General features: G+C 43.4%; 1 protein-coding gene across 9 annotated transcripts in view; it reads right to left on the reverse strand.

The window, feature by feature from the left end:
- The window catches only part of PRLR (prolactin receptor), a 318,467-nt gene that overhangs the window by 118,361 nt on the left and 183,160 nt on the right, over positions 1–16,946 (reverse strand). For 7 of the 9 annotated variants that reach the window (XM_084628839.1, XM_084628836.1, XM_084628834.1 and 4 more), the window contains one exon: positions 15,219–15,270. The gene's annotated coding sequence lies outside the window, so the exon portion shown is untranslated. Of the gene's footprint in view, positions 1–15,218; positions 15,404–16,946 lie in introns of those variants that run through there. The other 2 variants (XM_084628840.1, XM_084628830.1) reach the window with 1 other exon arrangement.

The raw sequence follows: 16,946 nt of genomic DNA on the forward strand, positions 1-16,946 counted from the left end.
AAATTTCCTCCCTTAGGCAAAGCAAGTCACACCCAAATGCTAATAAGCTTGTGCTGTCATTCCTAGTGTCTCTTGATAATGCTCGAGAATTCTGACTTGCTCAATTCCCGCCACATCAGCCAAGCCCCTAATTTACACCTATGGGTTTTTAGAGCAGTGCCAGTCACCATTAACATGAACAAAAAATTGGGATGCTCAGCTCATGCCTACAGGGCTATACTAGTATCCATTGGTTGTTCTTGTAGACTTCTCTTCCAAATGCCTCAGACCAGGACCATTCAGGCTTCATTCCCTTTCTTGCTCTGTACCAGAAGTCATCAGGACTAACCTCACCAATATAGAATATAGAATGCATCATTCTGGGTTCACCAGAGGCAGTGTTTCCCAGTACTCCCAGAAGCATTATGTCTGCCTCAGGGAGCTCTGACTGAGGCGGCATAATTCCTCACCATCCTTTGCCAAGGACTATAGTTTAAAAGACAGTTTAACCCTTGATTGCTCTTAAGTGGATTCAATTTTGAATTAATAAAGGCCCCTTACCAGCTCAATTCAGCTTAAGTGAGTCATCCAACCTTTTATTCAGAGTCCATTCAGAGTCAAAGACAAAGCATAGCCCTTGTTTACATACAAACTTTTCAGTCTCCTAATAACAAAAAAAAACAGGCCAGATCCCTGCGGGATCTCTCTTGAAATACTGTTCTAGCTTGATGGTGAACCATTGATAACTACTCTCTGAGGGCAGTTTTGCAATCAGTTGTGCACCCACTTTATAGTAGGTTTGTCTAGGCTATAATTTCCCTAGTTTGTTTATGAAAAGGTCACATGAGACTATCAAAACCTTACTCAAGTCGAGAAATAGCACATCTACTGCTTTCCTGCTACCCTCAAGTTTTGTTACCCTGTCAAAGAAGGATATTAGGTTGGTTTGACAGGATTTATTTTTGACAAATCCATGTTGATTGTTACTAATCACCTTATCTTCTAGGTGCTTACAAGCAGATGGTTTGATTATTCACTCCATTTTATTTTTCCAGGTACTAAAGTTAAGAAGACTAGTCTATAATTCCCTGAGTTTTCCTTATTCCCATAGGTGCTGGAACTAGGGGTGCTGCTGCACTCCCTGGCTTGAAGTGGTTCCATCACATATAGGATTTACAGTTTGGTTCAATGGCTCTCCGCACCCCCACTATATAAATTGTTCCTGCACCCATGCTTATTCCCCTCTTTTATAGATAAGGCAAATATAGTACCTTTTCCAGTCCTCTGGTAGCTCTCCCATCATTCATGAGTAGGGCTTCAGGTCTGTCACGGAGATCGCGGAAGTCACGGATTCCATAACTTTCCATGACCTCCTTGACCTCTGCAGAGGCCAGTGTGGCTGATCCCAGGGCCACCCAAGGAGCTGACCCCACAGCCAGCCACTTGGGCGGCCCCGCAGCCAGCCGCTCAGGCACTGCTAGAGCGGCCCCGAGGCCAGCCGCACCGACTGCTGCTCGGGTGGCCCTGGGCAGATGGCCCCAGGAACTGCCCAAGTAGCAGCCAGTGTGGCTGGCCCTGGGGACCACCTGAGCAGAGATCCCAGGGACAGCAAGAGCAGGGTGGGTGGGTGACCCACAGGGCCAGTTTCCCGGGGCTGCCTGAGCAGTGTTGGTGCCACTCCAGCAGCTGTCCTGGGGACGGTGGGAGCAGTGGTGGGTAGGGGGTTCTGGGGGCAACTAGAGCACCCACTGCTCGGTGCCCTCCAGCAGCTGGTGCCACTGCCCCCCCCACAGCAGTGCCCCCCCCACCATCCAGCCCATGCTCTCCCCTGCCCCCCAGCTAAGATTTAGTCAGGTGGAGTCTATCTATGGCTCTCTCCTCTTATCAAGCCCAGTTACCCACCAGACTGAACCCCTATAAGCTATGACTCTCCAGGGGTTTGAACTTATCCAAGAATCACACTTTCCAGCAGTTCTTGGCATGCCCTGGCTCACTACACACAACCCATGCATTTGCTGGAGAGCAGGCCTGATACAGTTCTGCTCCCCACATTGCCAACAATTCTGTCTCCTGAAACCAGACTGAGGGGACTACAGATATGGAACCCTTCATGGTTGAGCTTGCTTTCCAAGAGATTCCAAGTCTGAACAGGTTAACCCCCAGGAAGTCTCATTACTGTCTGCAGTCATCCACTGCCTCCATGTTACCACTTAAATACAAGGATTTTGCTGATGTGTTTGACAAAAAAACCCAAAAAACGGACACTCTGACACCCCACCATAGCTATGACTATCCCATCAACTTCTAGCTCGGAGCAGAAGTCCCTTTTGGCTGCATCTACTCTCTTTCAGAGCCAAAACTTCAGGCTCTCCATGACTACCTCCAGAAAAATCCACAAAAGGCATTTATTTGTCTTTCCACATCTCCAGCTGGGGCTCCAATTTTCTTTGTAAAGAAAAGAGATGGATCACTAAGGCCCTGTGTTGACTATTGGGTGTTAAACAGAGTCATGATTATAAATAGATACCCTCTCATTAATGAGCTTTTTGAAAGATTCCACTCCACAAAGATTTTTACTAAAATGGACCTTCATGGGCCTATAATGTGGTCCAGATTAGAGTGGGAGATTAGTGGAAGACTGCCATCTGTACACAATCCGGACACTTTGAGTACCTGGTCATGCTGTTTGGACTGTGAAATCCCCCAGACACCTTCCAGCACTTCATAAATGATATCTTCAGGGATGTGTTAAACAGCCATGTAGTCATTTATTTGGACAACACCCTCTCTTTTCTGGAAAATCAGGCTTCTCATGATCAGCAGGTCTGCAGTGTCCTAGAAAGACTTTGCCAACACCCTCTATACGCAAAGCCTGAAAAATGCAAGATTGACCACGATGCAATAGAATTTCTTGGTTACATTATCTCCCCCAAGGGACTAACCAGGGACCCACACAAGGTGATGGCCATCTCTGAGTGGGCTGTACCAAAGTACACCCACCGGAGCCAATGGTTCTTAGGCTTCACTAACTTCTACCAGCAGTTAATTGAGGGATTTTTCCAGTCTAATTGCTCCTCTGTCCGCCCTTCTGCAAAAAGGAGTCTGGTTCACCTGGTCCTTGGAAGCCCAAACCATCTTTGATCAGCTAAAAGAGAAATTCACCATAGCACCCATCTTGGTACACCCAGACCCTACCAAACCATTCATCATGGAGGCAGATGCATCCAAGTTTGCCTTGGGTGCAGTACTGTCCCAACTGGTAGGTCCTATTGGTTGACTTCACCCATGTGTCTATTACTCTCACAAGCTAGCCTCAGCAGAGAAGAATTATGATATATATCATAAGAAACTCTTAGCTACCCTGACAGCATTTGAGAAATGGCGGTACCTACTAGAGGGGGGCCAGGTTCCTTGTCCAAGTGCTCAAAGATCACAAGAACCTGGAATACCTTTGAAAAGCCAGACACCTCAACCATCAACAGATCTGCTGGTCCCTCTTCTTCGTCAGTTTGATTTCATCGTCACCTACCACCCAGGAACAAGAAATGGGAAGGCTGACACCCTGTCCCATAAGGCTGAGTACTTGGAATTGGGTGAGAAAACTCCCTCTATGATTCTAAAGGCTTTCAATTTCATCAATGGCACAGCAGATGACGGCCTAAGGGAGCCAGTTCATATCTTTCAGAGTAGCAACCATGTTAGTCTGTATCTGCAAAAAGAACAGGAGTACTTGTGGCACATTAGAGACTAACAAATTTATTAGAGCATAAGCTTTCGTGGGCAACAGCCCACTTCATCGGATGCATAGAATGGAACATATAGTAAGAAGATATATATATACATACAGAAAAGGTGGAAGTTGCCATACAAACTGTAAGAGGCTAATTAATTAAAATGAGCTATTATCAGCAGGAAAAAAAACTTTTGTAGTGATAATCAAGATGGCCCATTTAGACAGTTGACAAGAAGGTGTGAGAATACTTAATTTAGGAAAATAGATTCAATATGTGTAATGACCCAGCCACTCCCAGTCTCTATTCAAACCCAAGTTAATGGTATCTAGTTTGCATATTAATTCAAGCTCAGCAGTTTCTCCTTGGAGTCTGTTTTTGAAGCTTTTCTGTTGCAAAATTGCCACCCTTAAATCTTTTACTGAGTGGCCAGAGAGGTTGAAGTGTTCTCCTATCGGTTTTTGAATGTTATGATTCCTGATGTCAGATTTGTGTCCATTTATTCTTTTGTGTAGAGACTGTCCGGTTTGGCCAATGTTCATGGCAGAGGGGCATTGCTGGCACATGATGGCATATATCACATTGGTAGATGTGCAGGTGAATGAGCCCCTGATGGCGTGGCTAATGTGATTAGGTCCTATGATGGTGTCATTTGAATAAATACGTGGACAGAGTTGGCATCGAGCTTTGTTGCAAGGATAGATTCCTGGGTTAGTGTTTTTGTTGTGTGGTGTGTGGTTGCTGGAGAGTATTTGCTTCAGGTTGGGGGGCTGTCTGTAAGCAAGGACTGGTCTGTCTGTGAGAGTGAGGGATCATCCTTCAGGGTAAGTTGTAAATCTCTGATGATGCGCTGGAGAGGTTTTAGTTGAGGGCTGAAGGTGACAGCTAGTGACGTTCTGTTATTCTCTTTGTTAGGCCTGTCCTGTAGTAGGTGATTTCTAGGTACTCTGCTGGCTCTGTCAATCTGTTTCTTCACTTCAGCAGGTGGGTATTGTAGTTTTAAGAATGCTTGATAGAGATCTTGTAGGTGTTTGGCTCTGTCTGAGGGATTGGAGCAAATGCGTTTGTATCTTAGAGCTTGGCTGTAGACAATGGATCGTGTGGTGTGTCCTGGATGGAAGCTGGAGGCATGTAGGTAAGTATAGCAGTCAGTAGGTTTCCGGTATAGGGTGGTGTTTATGTGACCATCGCTTATTAGTACAGTAGTGTCCAGGAAATTGACCGCTTGTGGGGATTGGTCTAGGCTGAGGTTGATGGTGGGATGGAAATTGTTGAAATCATGGTGGAATTCCTCAAGGGCTTCTTTTCCATGGGTCCAGATGATAAAGATGTCATAAATGTAGCGCAAGTAGAGTAGGAGGGCTAGGGGACAGGAGCTAAGGAAGCGTTGTTCTAAGTCAGCCATAAAAATGTTGGAATACTGTGGGGCCATGCGGGTACCCATAACAGTGCCGCTGACTTGAAGGTATATATTGTCCCCAAATGTGAAATAGTTGTGGGTGAGGACAAAGTCACAAAGTTCAGCCACCAGGCTAGCCGTGACATTATCGGGGATAGTGTTCTTGATGGCTTGTAGTCCATCTTTGTGTGAAATGTTGGTGTAGAGGGCTTCTACATCCATAGTGGCCAGGATGGTGTTTTCTGGAAGATCACCAATGGATTGTAGTTTCCTTAGGAAGTCAGTGGTGTCTCGAAGATAGCTGGGAGTGCTGGTAGCGTAGGACCTGAGGAGACAGTCCACATAGCCAGACAATCCTGCTGTTAGGGTGCCAATGCCTGAGATGATGGGGCGTCCAGGATTTGCAGGCTTATGGATCTTGGGTAGCAAACAGAATACCCCTGGTTGGGGTTACATATCTTGTAAACATATCTTGTTACCCAATGACCCCTTCGCTACTCAGATCGATCAGACTCTGGAGAATGCCGACGCCCCACCGGCCCCCAGGTTTAGGGTCCTCGACTATAAGGAGTGTATCTATGTCCCAAAAGGGCAACAAAGACTGCAGGTTCTTAAGTTATGCCGTGATGCATTCCTTGAAGGGCACTCTGGCCACCTCAAGATCTGGAGCCTAATCACAAGGAGTTTCTGGTGGCCAGGCTTGCATACCTCAATTAAGAAGTGCATAAGATCCTTTGACCTGTGTGCCTAGACCAAGTGCTCCTGCTCATCCTTTTCCAGCCCATGTCCATTTCACCTCAACCATGGGATACCATTTCCATTTAATCTATTGTGGAACTAGGCCACTAGACCTGACTCCTGCTCCGACCACTAGGCCTGACTGCCTATGACTCGGTCTGCTGACATGGCCACTGAGGGTAGGATAAAAAGTAAGCAGCCTAATTTTCAACAAGGGATATTCAGGTCAGATACCAGGAATTTTTTTTCCCCCAAATATAAGGGTAGTTAAATACTGGGACAGGTTACCTTCAGGGTTGGTCTAGATATACATGGTCCTGCCTCAGCGCAGGGGGAGGGACTAGATGACCTCTTGAGGACTCTTCCAGCCCTACATTTCTATGATTCATGACTCAAGTGGCAAATTTCTGCAAACTCAGGATAGCAGTCCTGTCACTCACTCTATAACATTTTTCTATCACAAGAGGAAATCCTGATGTCATGTATCAATTGACATCAATTTTGTCATGAGTGCAACACTATTAGCGCATTGTATCATATTGTGAAAAATCATAATGGTGAAGTGAATGGAAATATTAGCTTTCTGTGTTCTGGAATTGTACATTACTCTGCTATGAATATGACATTAATCTCCGTTGTCTAGTATGATGCAAAGAGACCAATTCATATTGGGCATCTCTATTCAAAACTTGTCAGCACAGCAACTGTAGAAAACTGTATTAATAGATTCCAAGGCCAGATGGGACAATTGTGATAATTTAGTCTGACCTTCTGTATTACACAAAATTCATACTGTTAAGGCTAGAAATAGAATTGAAATAAAGAAATTAATTTGTAACCCAAGTATTCTGTCAGTGTTAGCAGTTAGCCTTACTGAAATGGCACAGTGCTAGACATTAAGCTAGAGTTTTTATAAACAATAATTATTAAGGGACAAATCCTGGTCTCCTCCACAAAACCTGAATAAACAATTTTTCAAGGGAAATTCGTCAGTGGTTAGGGATGGAATCTTCCCCCTCTCCACCAGCTGGAGGCATCAGCACATCTGATCTACTGCTGCTTTTAAAGCTGATAAACTACAGTTAAGTTTAGTCATTGTGCATCCATCTCAAATCTCTGGGAGTAGACTAGTGAATCCAGATAAAGTGCAATAAAATCAGGGAGCATTGGCTCATTGTTTTTGTTTCACAATTAGCAATGATACTTATTCTACTTAAAATCCCATTTATTTTATTTCTCTCTTAAAAGCTTTTAAATATATTTGATCAAAAGACCAAACTATATACTGAGGATCCTGATATTGTTTTATGAATACAGTAATAACAAACACCCACCAACTGCTATTTCAGCAATTTTATTGCACCTAACATTCAAAATCTGTTTTTATCACTTGTCTTGACAAATGGATATTGCCAGTGTTGGATTCTTTCCAAATTATGTGCCAAAAAGGGAAGGATTTTTTTCTTCTGACAACCGTTTTTAATGAAGAAGGGAATTATGGAGAAACAGATTTTGCTCTCTGTTAATCAAGAGTGAGAAAAAGAATCAGGTCCAATGTGTTTTAATATCAAACTTTCAAAGTCAAACAATAGTGCAGAGTTCTGAACATTTTGCTAAATAAAAAAGGGCCACATCATAATGTTTTATTTACTTAAACAATATTTTAAGAAAACAGATCCCCTGACTGCTGTGTTTGCCAGAATTCCATCATCAAAATATGGGTTGGAACCACACCCCCAGATGCAAGGACCATCTATATCTGAATTCAGTGGCTCAGGTCTATATCTACTTCAGGGTAAGTTATTACAGTCACAAGGCAAAGCAAACTAATTCTGTTGGCAATTTCCTGGTTTCCATCCTCTTTCCTGATAAAAGTCACATTGTGATATGTATTCTCAAACATTTCTGCTCCCTTCTCATTTCCTCTGTAGCTTTCATCCTCCTTGTCACTGCTAAAAACTAGAGCTGTGTTAAACTACTGCTTTTCTCTATTCAGCATCTTCATGGGGATACGTGACGGGGTGAATAAACCCTGCATTAGAACTGAAGGGGTTAAAGAGCAATTCTGGGTGCAGATTACCCACCGTAGTCACACCTGCAGAGCATGCTCCATATAGAGGTGGCACTTAAGAGGGAAGCCAGACATCTCAAAAGGGTGCTGCAAAGGCAGGGAGAGAGACCTGCACTGGGAGCACCTGAGAAGGGATGTTGCAGAAGCCTCTCTTGGAGAAGAGGCACTTACCTGCTGGGCCCAGACAAACTGAAGATGCAGTTAATAGCTTTTTCATTACCCTTTTGCTGCAGACCACAAAACTTGGACAGTAGAGTGGGTGGTAGGAAATGGACAAGGGAGGGCAGCCTTAAGGTGCTTTTGAGTGCCAGACCTTCAGTATCCCTTGCAGGGTCCTTGGCGGCAACCTGGTGGAGTGGGAGGGCCTGGGCTCCCCTACCAACCTCCCTCCACACGTAGGCCTTGTCTACACTACACAATTTTTTCGACAACAGTCAGGTTTCGTCGACAAAACAGTGGAGGTGAACACACTGCAATGCTCCTTCCGCCGACAAAACTCTCCTGCTTTGCCAACAAAATAAAAGCACTTTGATGAGAGGTGTAGAGCTTTTTGCAGCAAAGTTATATAGACAAAATGTTAGTGTAGATACCGTGCTTGGTTATGTTGTTATAAATGGCCTCCAGGAGGACGTGACCCACAATGCCCATCCTGACCATTCTGGTCAGCAGTTGGAACTCCACTGCCTTGCACCCTTGTACACAGGCACCCGCCCCTCCCCTTTTAAAGACCTGGAAATTTTTGAAGTCCCATTTCCTGTTTGCTTGGCGTGAACAGCTCAGATCACATCTTCCCAGCAGACCATGGTGTCTCCTCGCAACAAACCCTCTCCCACTTGGAGCACACCTGAGTTGTTGGATCTCCTGGCACTGTGGGGAGAGGAGGCTGTGCAGTGCCAGCTCTACTCCAGCCGTAGGAACTTTGATACCTATGGTCAGATTTCTTGTGGCATGTTGGATAAGGGCTATGAACAGGACATGCATCAGTACTGTGCAAAGATAAAGGAGCTGATGCAGGTGTACTAGAACGCCAGGGAGGCAAACCATCGTTCTGGTGCTGCGCCAAAGACCTACCACTTCCATGGGAGTAAGGGGTACACTGGGTCTCCCAGGATCACTATGGGCATTTCAACATCCTCACTGGAATCTCCCGCAATCCCACAGAGAAGTAACCCTTTCTATTGATGTGTTCTGTCACAAGATGGTCTGGAGCCAAAATTAGGATACGCGTGTCAGCTATTGCCCCACCGCAGTTAGGGAATCCCACTGCCGCAAAGCCATCCACTATTTCACACACATTGCCAAGAGTCACCGTCCTTTGTAGCAGGATGAAATTAATGGCCCTGAACACTTGTGTTAGTGCAGCCTCAACGGTGGACTTTCTGACTCCATACTGATTCGCAACTGACTGGTAGCAGCCTGGAGTTGCTAGCATCCACATAGAGATCGCCATGTGCTTCTTCACCGAAAGGGCAGCTCTCATTTTGGTGTCCTTGCACCTCAGTGCTGGGGCGAACTCCACACACTGTTCCAGGAAGGTGACTTTATGCATCCAAAAGTTCTGCAGCCACTGCTCGTCATTAGAGACCTGCATAACAATGTGACTGCACCACTCTGTGCTTGTTTCCCCAAGCCCAAAAGTGATGGTCTCCTTTGGGCAGCTGCTCCATGAATGCCAAAAGTAATCTAGTGTTGTTTCTTTTCATGGCCCACAGAAGGTCAGGCAACTCTGATTCCTGTTTAGACTGGGAGCTCGTGATATACTGCATGACCATCTGCGATGTGTTTATAACAGTGACCACAACAGATGAAAGCAGTGCAGGATCCATCCTTTCAGACAGATGGTGGGTGCATAGTAAACAGGGGTCATTGAAAAATGCCATGAAACGCAGTCAGAAGCCCATGGAATGGAAAAAACTGCATCAAGGGACATTGAGCCCACACCCACGCTGCACTGTGATTCACTCTAGCTTCCCACAACTCCTAGCTGCAGATGGTGGCGAGTAACACAGTGGGATAGCTACCCACAGTGCACTGCTCTCACTGTCTATACTAGAGATCCAGCTATTGATGCACTGCACCGACAGAAGGAAGGTCGTGTGAACATGCACAAGCAATGTAATTATACCAATATTTGACTTTTGGTGTAACTTGCATTGTCAAAACTGTGTAGTATAAACCCCCTAACTACTAGGTGATGCTTACAACCAGGGCTGTCAAGTAATTAAAATAATTAATCGGGCTGTTAAATAATAGATTATTTATATTAATATTTTTTGATGTTTTCCATATTTTCAAATAGATTGATTTCAATTCCAACACAGAATACAAAGTGTACAGTGCTCACTTTTTTAAATTATAAATATTTGCACTGTAAAAATAAAAGAAATAGTATTTTTCAGTTCACTTAATACAAGTACTGTAGTGCAGTCTCTTTATCATGAATGTTGAACTCAGAAATAGAGAATTATGTACAAAAAATAACTGCATTCAAAAATAAAACAATGTAAAACTTTTTTGGTGGTTCAGGTTCTGTAGTTTCCACATCAGAGTGTTGCTCCTTTAAGACTTCTGAAAGCATGCTCCACACCCAATCCCAGTCAGATTCTGGAAGACACTTCACATTCTTAAATCTTGGGTCAATTGCTATAGCTATCTTTAGAAATCTCACATTGGTACCTTCTTTGCATTTTGTCAAATCTGCAGTGAAAGTGTTCTTAAAACGAACAACATGCTGGGTCATCATTCGAGACTGCTATAACATGAAATATATGGCAGAATGCAGGTAAAACACAGAGTAGGAGACACGCAATTCTCCCCAAGAAGTTCAGTCACAAAATGAATTAATGCATTGTTTTTTTAACAAGCATCATCCACATGGAAGCACATCCTCTGGAATGGTGGCCTAAGCATGAAGGGACATATGAATGTTTAGCATAACTAGCACGTAAATACCTTGCAATGCTGGCTATGAAAGTGCCATGCAAACACCTGTTCTCACTTTCAGGTGGTACTGTAAACAAGAAGCAGGCAGCATCATCTCCTGTAAATGTAAACAAACTTGTTTCTCTTAGCATTTGGCAGAACAAGAAGTAGGACTGAGTGGACTTGTAGGCTCTAAAGTTTTACATTGTTTTGTTTTTGAGGGTAGTTATGTAACAAAAACAAATCTACATTTCTAAGTTGTACTTTCATGATAAAGAGATTGCACGATAGTACTTGTATGAGGTGAACTGAAAAATATTATTTCTTTTATCATTTTTACAGTGCAAATATTTGTAATAAAAATATAAAGTGAGCACTGTACACTTTGTATTCTGTGTTGTAACTGAAATCAATATATTTTAAAATGTACAAAAACATCAAAAATATTCAATACATTTCAATTGGTATTCTATTGTTTAACAGTGTGATTAAAATGGTAATTAATTTTTTAAATCGTGATTTTTTTTTTTTTTAGGTAATCACATGAGTTAACTGCGATTAATCAGCAGGCCTACTTACAACAAGTGCCAGCTATCACACTAGAAACTAGAAAGTTTCTCAAAAATGGTGACTGAACAAAAATGCACCCCCCCCCAAATCTCATCATGTGACCTCAGAACTAGTATAAACTTTTTTCTAAGCTTTAAGGAAGAAGTGACTCACTCCATTTATATTGCCTTTTTCCACGCTCAGGCTCCAATGTGCTTATCTTGCACTGTCTTGGTACTCTAGTATAGATGTCATTAGTAACTACATCCTATCCACATAACTATGGTTCTCTGCCTGGTCTGTCTCTGTGTCTGATAAACACTCAACCCTGTCGTAAGCAGGGTGTGAATGAGCTCTCCCCTGACATCTATTGACACACTGGGGGAAAAAGACTTCAGGAGCAGACTTTATATGCATAGACACCTACCCTGCCCAGGTATTCAGCAGACAGAGTTGCTTTGCCAAAATGATCAATTTTGGCTGCTTTGGGGTTACAATTCACTTTTGAATGCAGGGGCAATGAAATGCTGTTATCCTTAGTGTATGAGTAAAAGGCAGCAGAACTGTACTTAGTATACCCTGAGCGAGGGTGTCATTCTAAACTGAAGCTTACCTGCTAAGCAGGGGGTAGGGATAGCAGCAGCAAGCCAGTTGCAGAAGTAGTAAAGGAGGCATTGCTTGATTCTTACCGTTAGGGCAGGGGTGGCCAACTTGAGCCTGAGAAGGAGCCAGAATTTACCAATGTACATTGCCAAAGAGCCACAGTAATAGGTCAGCAGCCACCCATCAGCTCCCCCGCTTCCCTCCTCCCAGCACCTCCCACCCACTGGCAGCCTCCCCCCACATCAGTGCCTCCCTGCACCTCCCGATCAGCTGTTTCGTGGCATGTAGGAGGCTCTGGGGATGGGGAGGAGCGAGCACACGGCAGGCTCGGGGGAGGCGGGGCGGAAAGGGTAGGAGTGGGGGCAGGGCCTGTGGCAGAGGCAGGGGCTGAGCCGTGAGCATCCCCCGGCACATTGGAAAGTTGGCGCCAGTAGCTCCAGCCCCAGAGTCGATGCCAACACAAGGAGCCGCAGAGTAACTTCTGAAGAGCCACAGGTGGCTCCGGAGCCACAGGTGGGCCACCCCTGTTTTAGGGGTAGGAGGTGGACCAGTATGAATACATCTCTGAACTCTGGGTCTTTGCTGGTCAACAATAACCAACTGAGAGTATGGTGCAGCTGAGGGAGAGGGTAATGGTGTGTTAAAGGGATATTTGTGTGTTGGACACTGCCCATGCTTTTGAATTGTGGTTGTGGTGTGTTCCCAAATTAATGTTAGATTCCCTCGCCCTTTTAATAAGTTTTCTCTTATTATGCAGACAGTTAGTACTGGCTAGTGGGGAAGTATTGTCTTTTATAGGCACCTGGGGTGATAGTTAAATTTTCCCTGATTAGTGGGTGAGGGCTCGAGCTGGTTCTGTTATGTATTATTAAGAGGAACTTAGATACTGAACCTGGTCCTTGTTGTTGCTGACTCCTCCTGGCTAAAGTGTTACACTATGAAGGGTTTAATATTCTACTTAAAGTAGCCCAAATAAAGCCATGTCCCTAATACAGCAAAAGCTTTGGGCCACATTCTACACCAACATACATCCTTACTGGTTTCAAGAGCAATGGGGCATAATTCAGAGTAAAACTTGTTTCTTGTTTCTTCAGTAGTAAGTGATGCAGCAAACCGTGCTTTATTAAACTGAGGCCTGGAAGTTACAGCCAATAGAAAGGCTAAAGATTGCTGGGGAACAGAACAGATCCCTCGAGAAGGGCTCTGCCTAGCAAAAGTGTGGGGTGGGGCTGGAGGGAGAGAGGGACGAGGGAGGAGGGAATCAAAACCAGATCCTTCCTGAGGCTTACCAAATTTAGTTAATTTTTAAAAAACTAAATTTGCATATTTAAGCTTTGTAACGTTGAGGGTGTAGAAGTACTAAAAGATCTTGACAAAAGCTATCAGTATCTTCAACCCAGCAGAGACCATGAAGTAACAATACATAGCATACTTATGTTGCTTTACAAGCTGTAATTAATCTCTGTGTAAACACTGAGGAGGAAGTCAGCCTACGGAGATTAAACGCCTGAGCTGAAATCCTGCCCCCACTGAAGTCAATGGCAAAACTCCCTTGGACTTCAGTTGGCCAGGAATTCACCTTTCATTTTCAGAGGTGCTGAGTTCCCACTGCTTCTGAATCAGTGCCAAAGTTTTCAGAAGTTGCTACTAGTTTGGCGTGTCTAAGCATTTGGGTGCCCAAACTGAGACAGATAAGTCCGACTTTTCGTGGTGCTGAGCAACTCCAGCTGAAGCCAGTGGGAGCTCACCACCTCTAAAGAAGGTCTCAAACTAGACACCAAATACAGGAGGCATCCAAAAGCAGTGACAACTTTTACAAATGCAGGCCTAAGTGACACGCTCAAGGTTACAAGGAGTCTGTGGCTGAGCTAGGCTAGGAAACTTGGAGTCCTAAATTCCAGCTCTGTGCTTAGTCCACAAGACAAAGTTGCCCCCTATTTCATAGTACTCAGTTCTCACAAGAAAGCTTATTCTGATGATGTCGTCCAATTTTTAGTCCAAAAACCACAAACACGTTGCAGACATGAATCTAAACTCTGAATTACCACCCCACCCTCAAACACCAATTCTTTTCATGTTTGCCTGGGACTAACGTTAATCTATACAACCTGTATTCCTCCAGGTTCCCCTTCCCTTCAAGGTCTGCTTGCCACATATGCCCAGCTGCATGTGAGCTGTTGCTAATCCTCCCACCAGGTTGTTTATCTAGAGCATTTAATCAGAGATAAACAGCCCATAGCATAATTAATTATCAGTTTTAGCAGCTAGCAGTACCAACATAGAACATGCAGTAAATGATAGCACTTGTACACATACATATCAGGCATCACTCCCTGCTTAGACTTGTTCATACTGCAGAGGCAGACCATGCATCTGCCTTTGGGAAAGGAAGTTCCTAGCAGTTCAACAACAGTGACCCATCTCTCAAGACAAAATATAAAAGATAGGTGTCTGTAGTGCAGGGCTTCAGTGAGAGGGAGGCTTGATGTAGGAGAGAAATAAAAGGGATCCATACTGTTTGCTGTAGGTAGGTCAGCCTGAAAAAGTCACAGCAAAGAAATGCTACCCCCCAACAAAAAAACCTCCACAACCAACAAACAAACAGATCCTACGTGATACCCAGAATACTGAATATGTGATAGGGAAGGCACCAGGCTTCCACAGCATGTAGGAAGGGATCACTGAATTCTTGAAATCAAGAGCTATAAGTCATCACAGCTTCCTTTCTCCTCCACAGCTCAGTTAGCTGTTCTCATGTTTCTGTGCTTCCCTTTTACCCGATGCCAGTGTCAGTGAATGCTGAGATGTCAAACACTTAATCTGATCCCAATCAGTCATCTTCTGAGAAACATTGGGGGTGCCAAAGCACATCAATGTGGATGTACATTAGGGTAATAATGAAATCATGTAAGATTATTTCAACACTTAATTAAAAGACCAGTGCAAGTCTATGTGTCCTTGTAAAGTATAATATCTCTGTCCGAATTATTATTAGCAATTCACAGGAGACAGTTGTCACCTGGCTGACAGTTGTCACCAAAACAATAGTTTTTTCCATCAGCTGTTAGCTACACAGTATCTAATGTATTGTATTAAGTTTAGCTGGTTTCTGATTATTTTTAATAGCCTATTAACATTAACAAACTCTACCAATCAATCTTTATACAATGATGAACGTCCTTATATTCAAACACACTTTAGGAACAGGTTTAGCCACAGTACTCACTTTTGCCTGGTAATGAAGTCTGGGTTGATCCATGTCAGTTCGGGAACACTTCCTGAACAAGGATATGAAAATCCAGCATTGGTAACACAGTTAAACAACTTCAATCAATCCAGAGAAAGAAAAATCCCCCACTCTCAAATACAAAACAAGATTCAGAAAAATCTCTAATGTTTACAGCGTTGACTCCCAAGATATTCAGTCTGACGGCTCTGAGCAATATAACTATGTACTTGTACATTCTCAGCCCATTAGAGGAGGAGTCAGTGTTGCAACATTTATGTTCCTTGCTCCAGGCAAAACAGTGATTTTCTTCAGTGTGCAAAATGTCTGGAGCATGACAGTTTTCAAGGTTAGAGAGGTACTTTGGAGTATAGAAATCCAGCAATTAATTTGTTTTTAAAATCACCTTTATCAGCTAGAAATTACTATGCCTGCCCTAAAGTGTATAACACATTTTTTAAAGAAGTAAATCCAATATTCTTTCAACATAAAGTACTTCAAAAGTTCTTTCTATTCCAAAGTGTCAACTCCTTTTTATTTTACAGTGACATGAAACAGCACAAATTTACAGTAATTTGGGTCCTGTTGCATTGATGAGACATCTGAGACAGAAATGAGAATCTTTCCCTTAGATTTGTCAGAAATCCTATGAGCTGAAAAACTTCAGTTTACAGGCTCAAGCTTTGCATTACTTGTGTAGAACTGGATGGCTAGTGAGAAATTTGCAAACATTTTTGCAAATTCTGACCCATCTTTTCATTCAGCTATATTTGCACCCTCTCTGCCTGACTGAAGTTTTGTTCGTGCCATTGTGCGTGACAGGTAAAGTTTGGGTTTGCAGTTTAAATTTTTTAGTTAAAACTTACCATGAAATGAGCTGAGTGAAAGTTCTGTAGATCCAATCATGGACCAGAACTAATACCATATGATTCAGGTGATCCATTATAAAGCTTGAGCAACTTCAAATACCCAATAATCACATGAATACAGTGAAAAATCCATAGGCAAACAATTTCAAGTCATGAACACAAATGTTGCAAGTCATGATCAACTCACAAACAGAAAGAGACTAAACTTGTTAACTAAAAATATCCACAAGAAATAATTCAACCAGCTCTACCAGCATGTCTGCAAATTTCCTTCAGTGGCTCCCTATCTAGAAGTTTGAACTCAAGTGGTCCTAATAGATTGCGGATGGATCATGTGAGAATATGCATCTTCTCAGCAACAAGAAAAGGAAAGTGAAGGACAACATAACAGATCCTTAATCAGCTGGAACAAAGATGCACTGGGCTACAACCAGCTGCTTTACGGCTGCAGCTGCTTGTCTCTGCCAAATTTAGAGGACTAGCGCCAGAAAAGCAAGCAGAGAAAAGGAGAGAAATTGTGTTCAAGGGAGAGTTAGTAAGAACCAGGAAGGTGCTCCTGGGAAAAGGGCTGCTTCGGTGTTATGTGGTAGATTGGTGATATGCACATCTGTAGGGGGATTTGTAGAAGGTGGAGTATATCTCTGTGGAATACAAGAGAATACAACTCTAAGGACTCCTTGGTTGGGAAAGATGCAAGGTCAGATCCTACTCACTTGAAAAGTCTAGATGAAATCAGTGAGAATCCTCAGACAAGAAAGGATTACTCAGCTGAAGACAGGATGAAGATGAGAATTAAATAACTGTTACTTAGCATATACCAAGTCAGTGAGAACTTTAATATTAAAGAGGGTAGTGAAAT

Source organism: Lepidochelys olivacea (assembly GCF_965140295.1).
Source record: "Lepidochelys olivacea isolate rLepOli2 genome assembly, chromosome: 5".
In the NCBI taxonomy this organism is placed as follows: domain Eukaryota; kingdom Metazoa; phylum Chordata; order Testudines; family Cheloniidae; genus Lepidochelys; species Lepidochelys olivacea.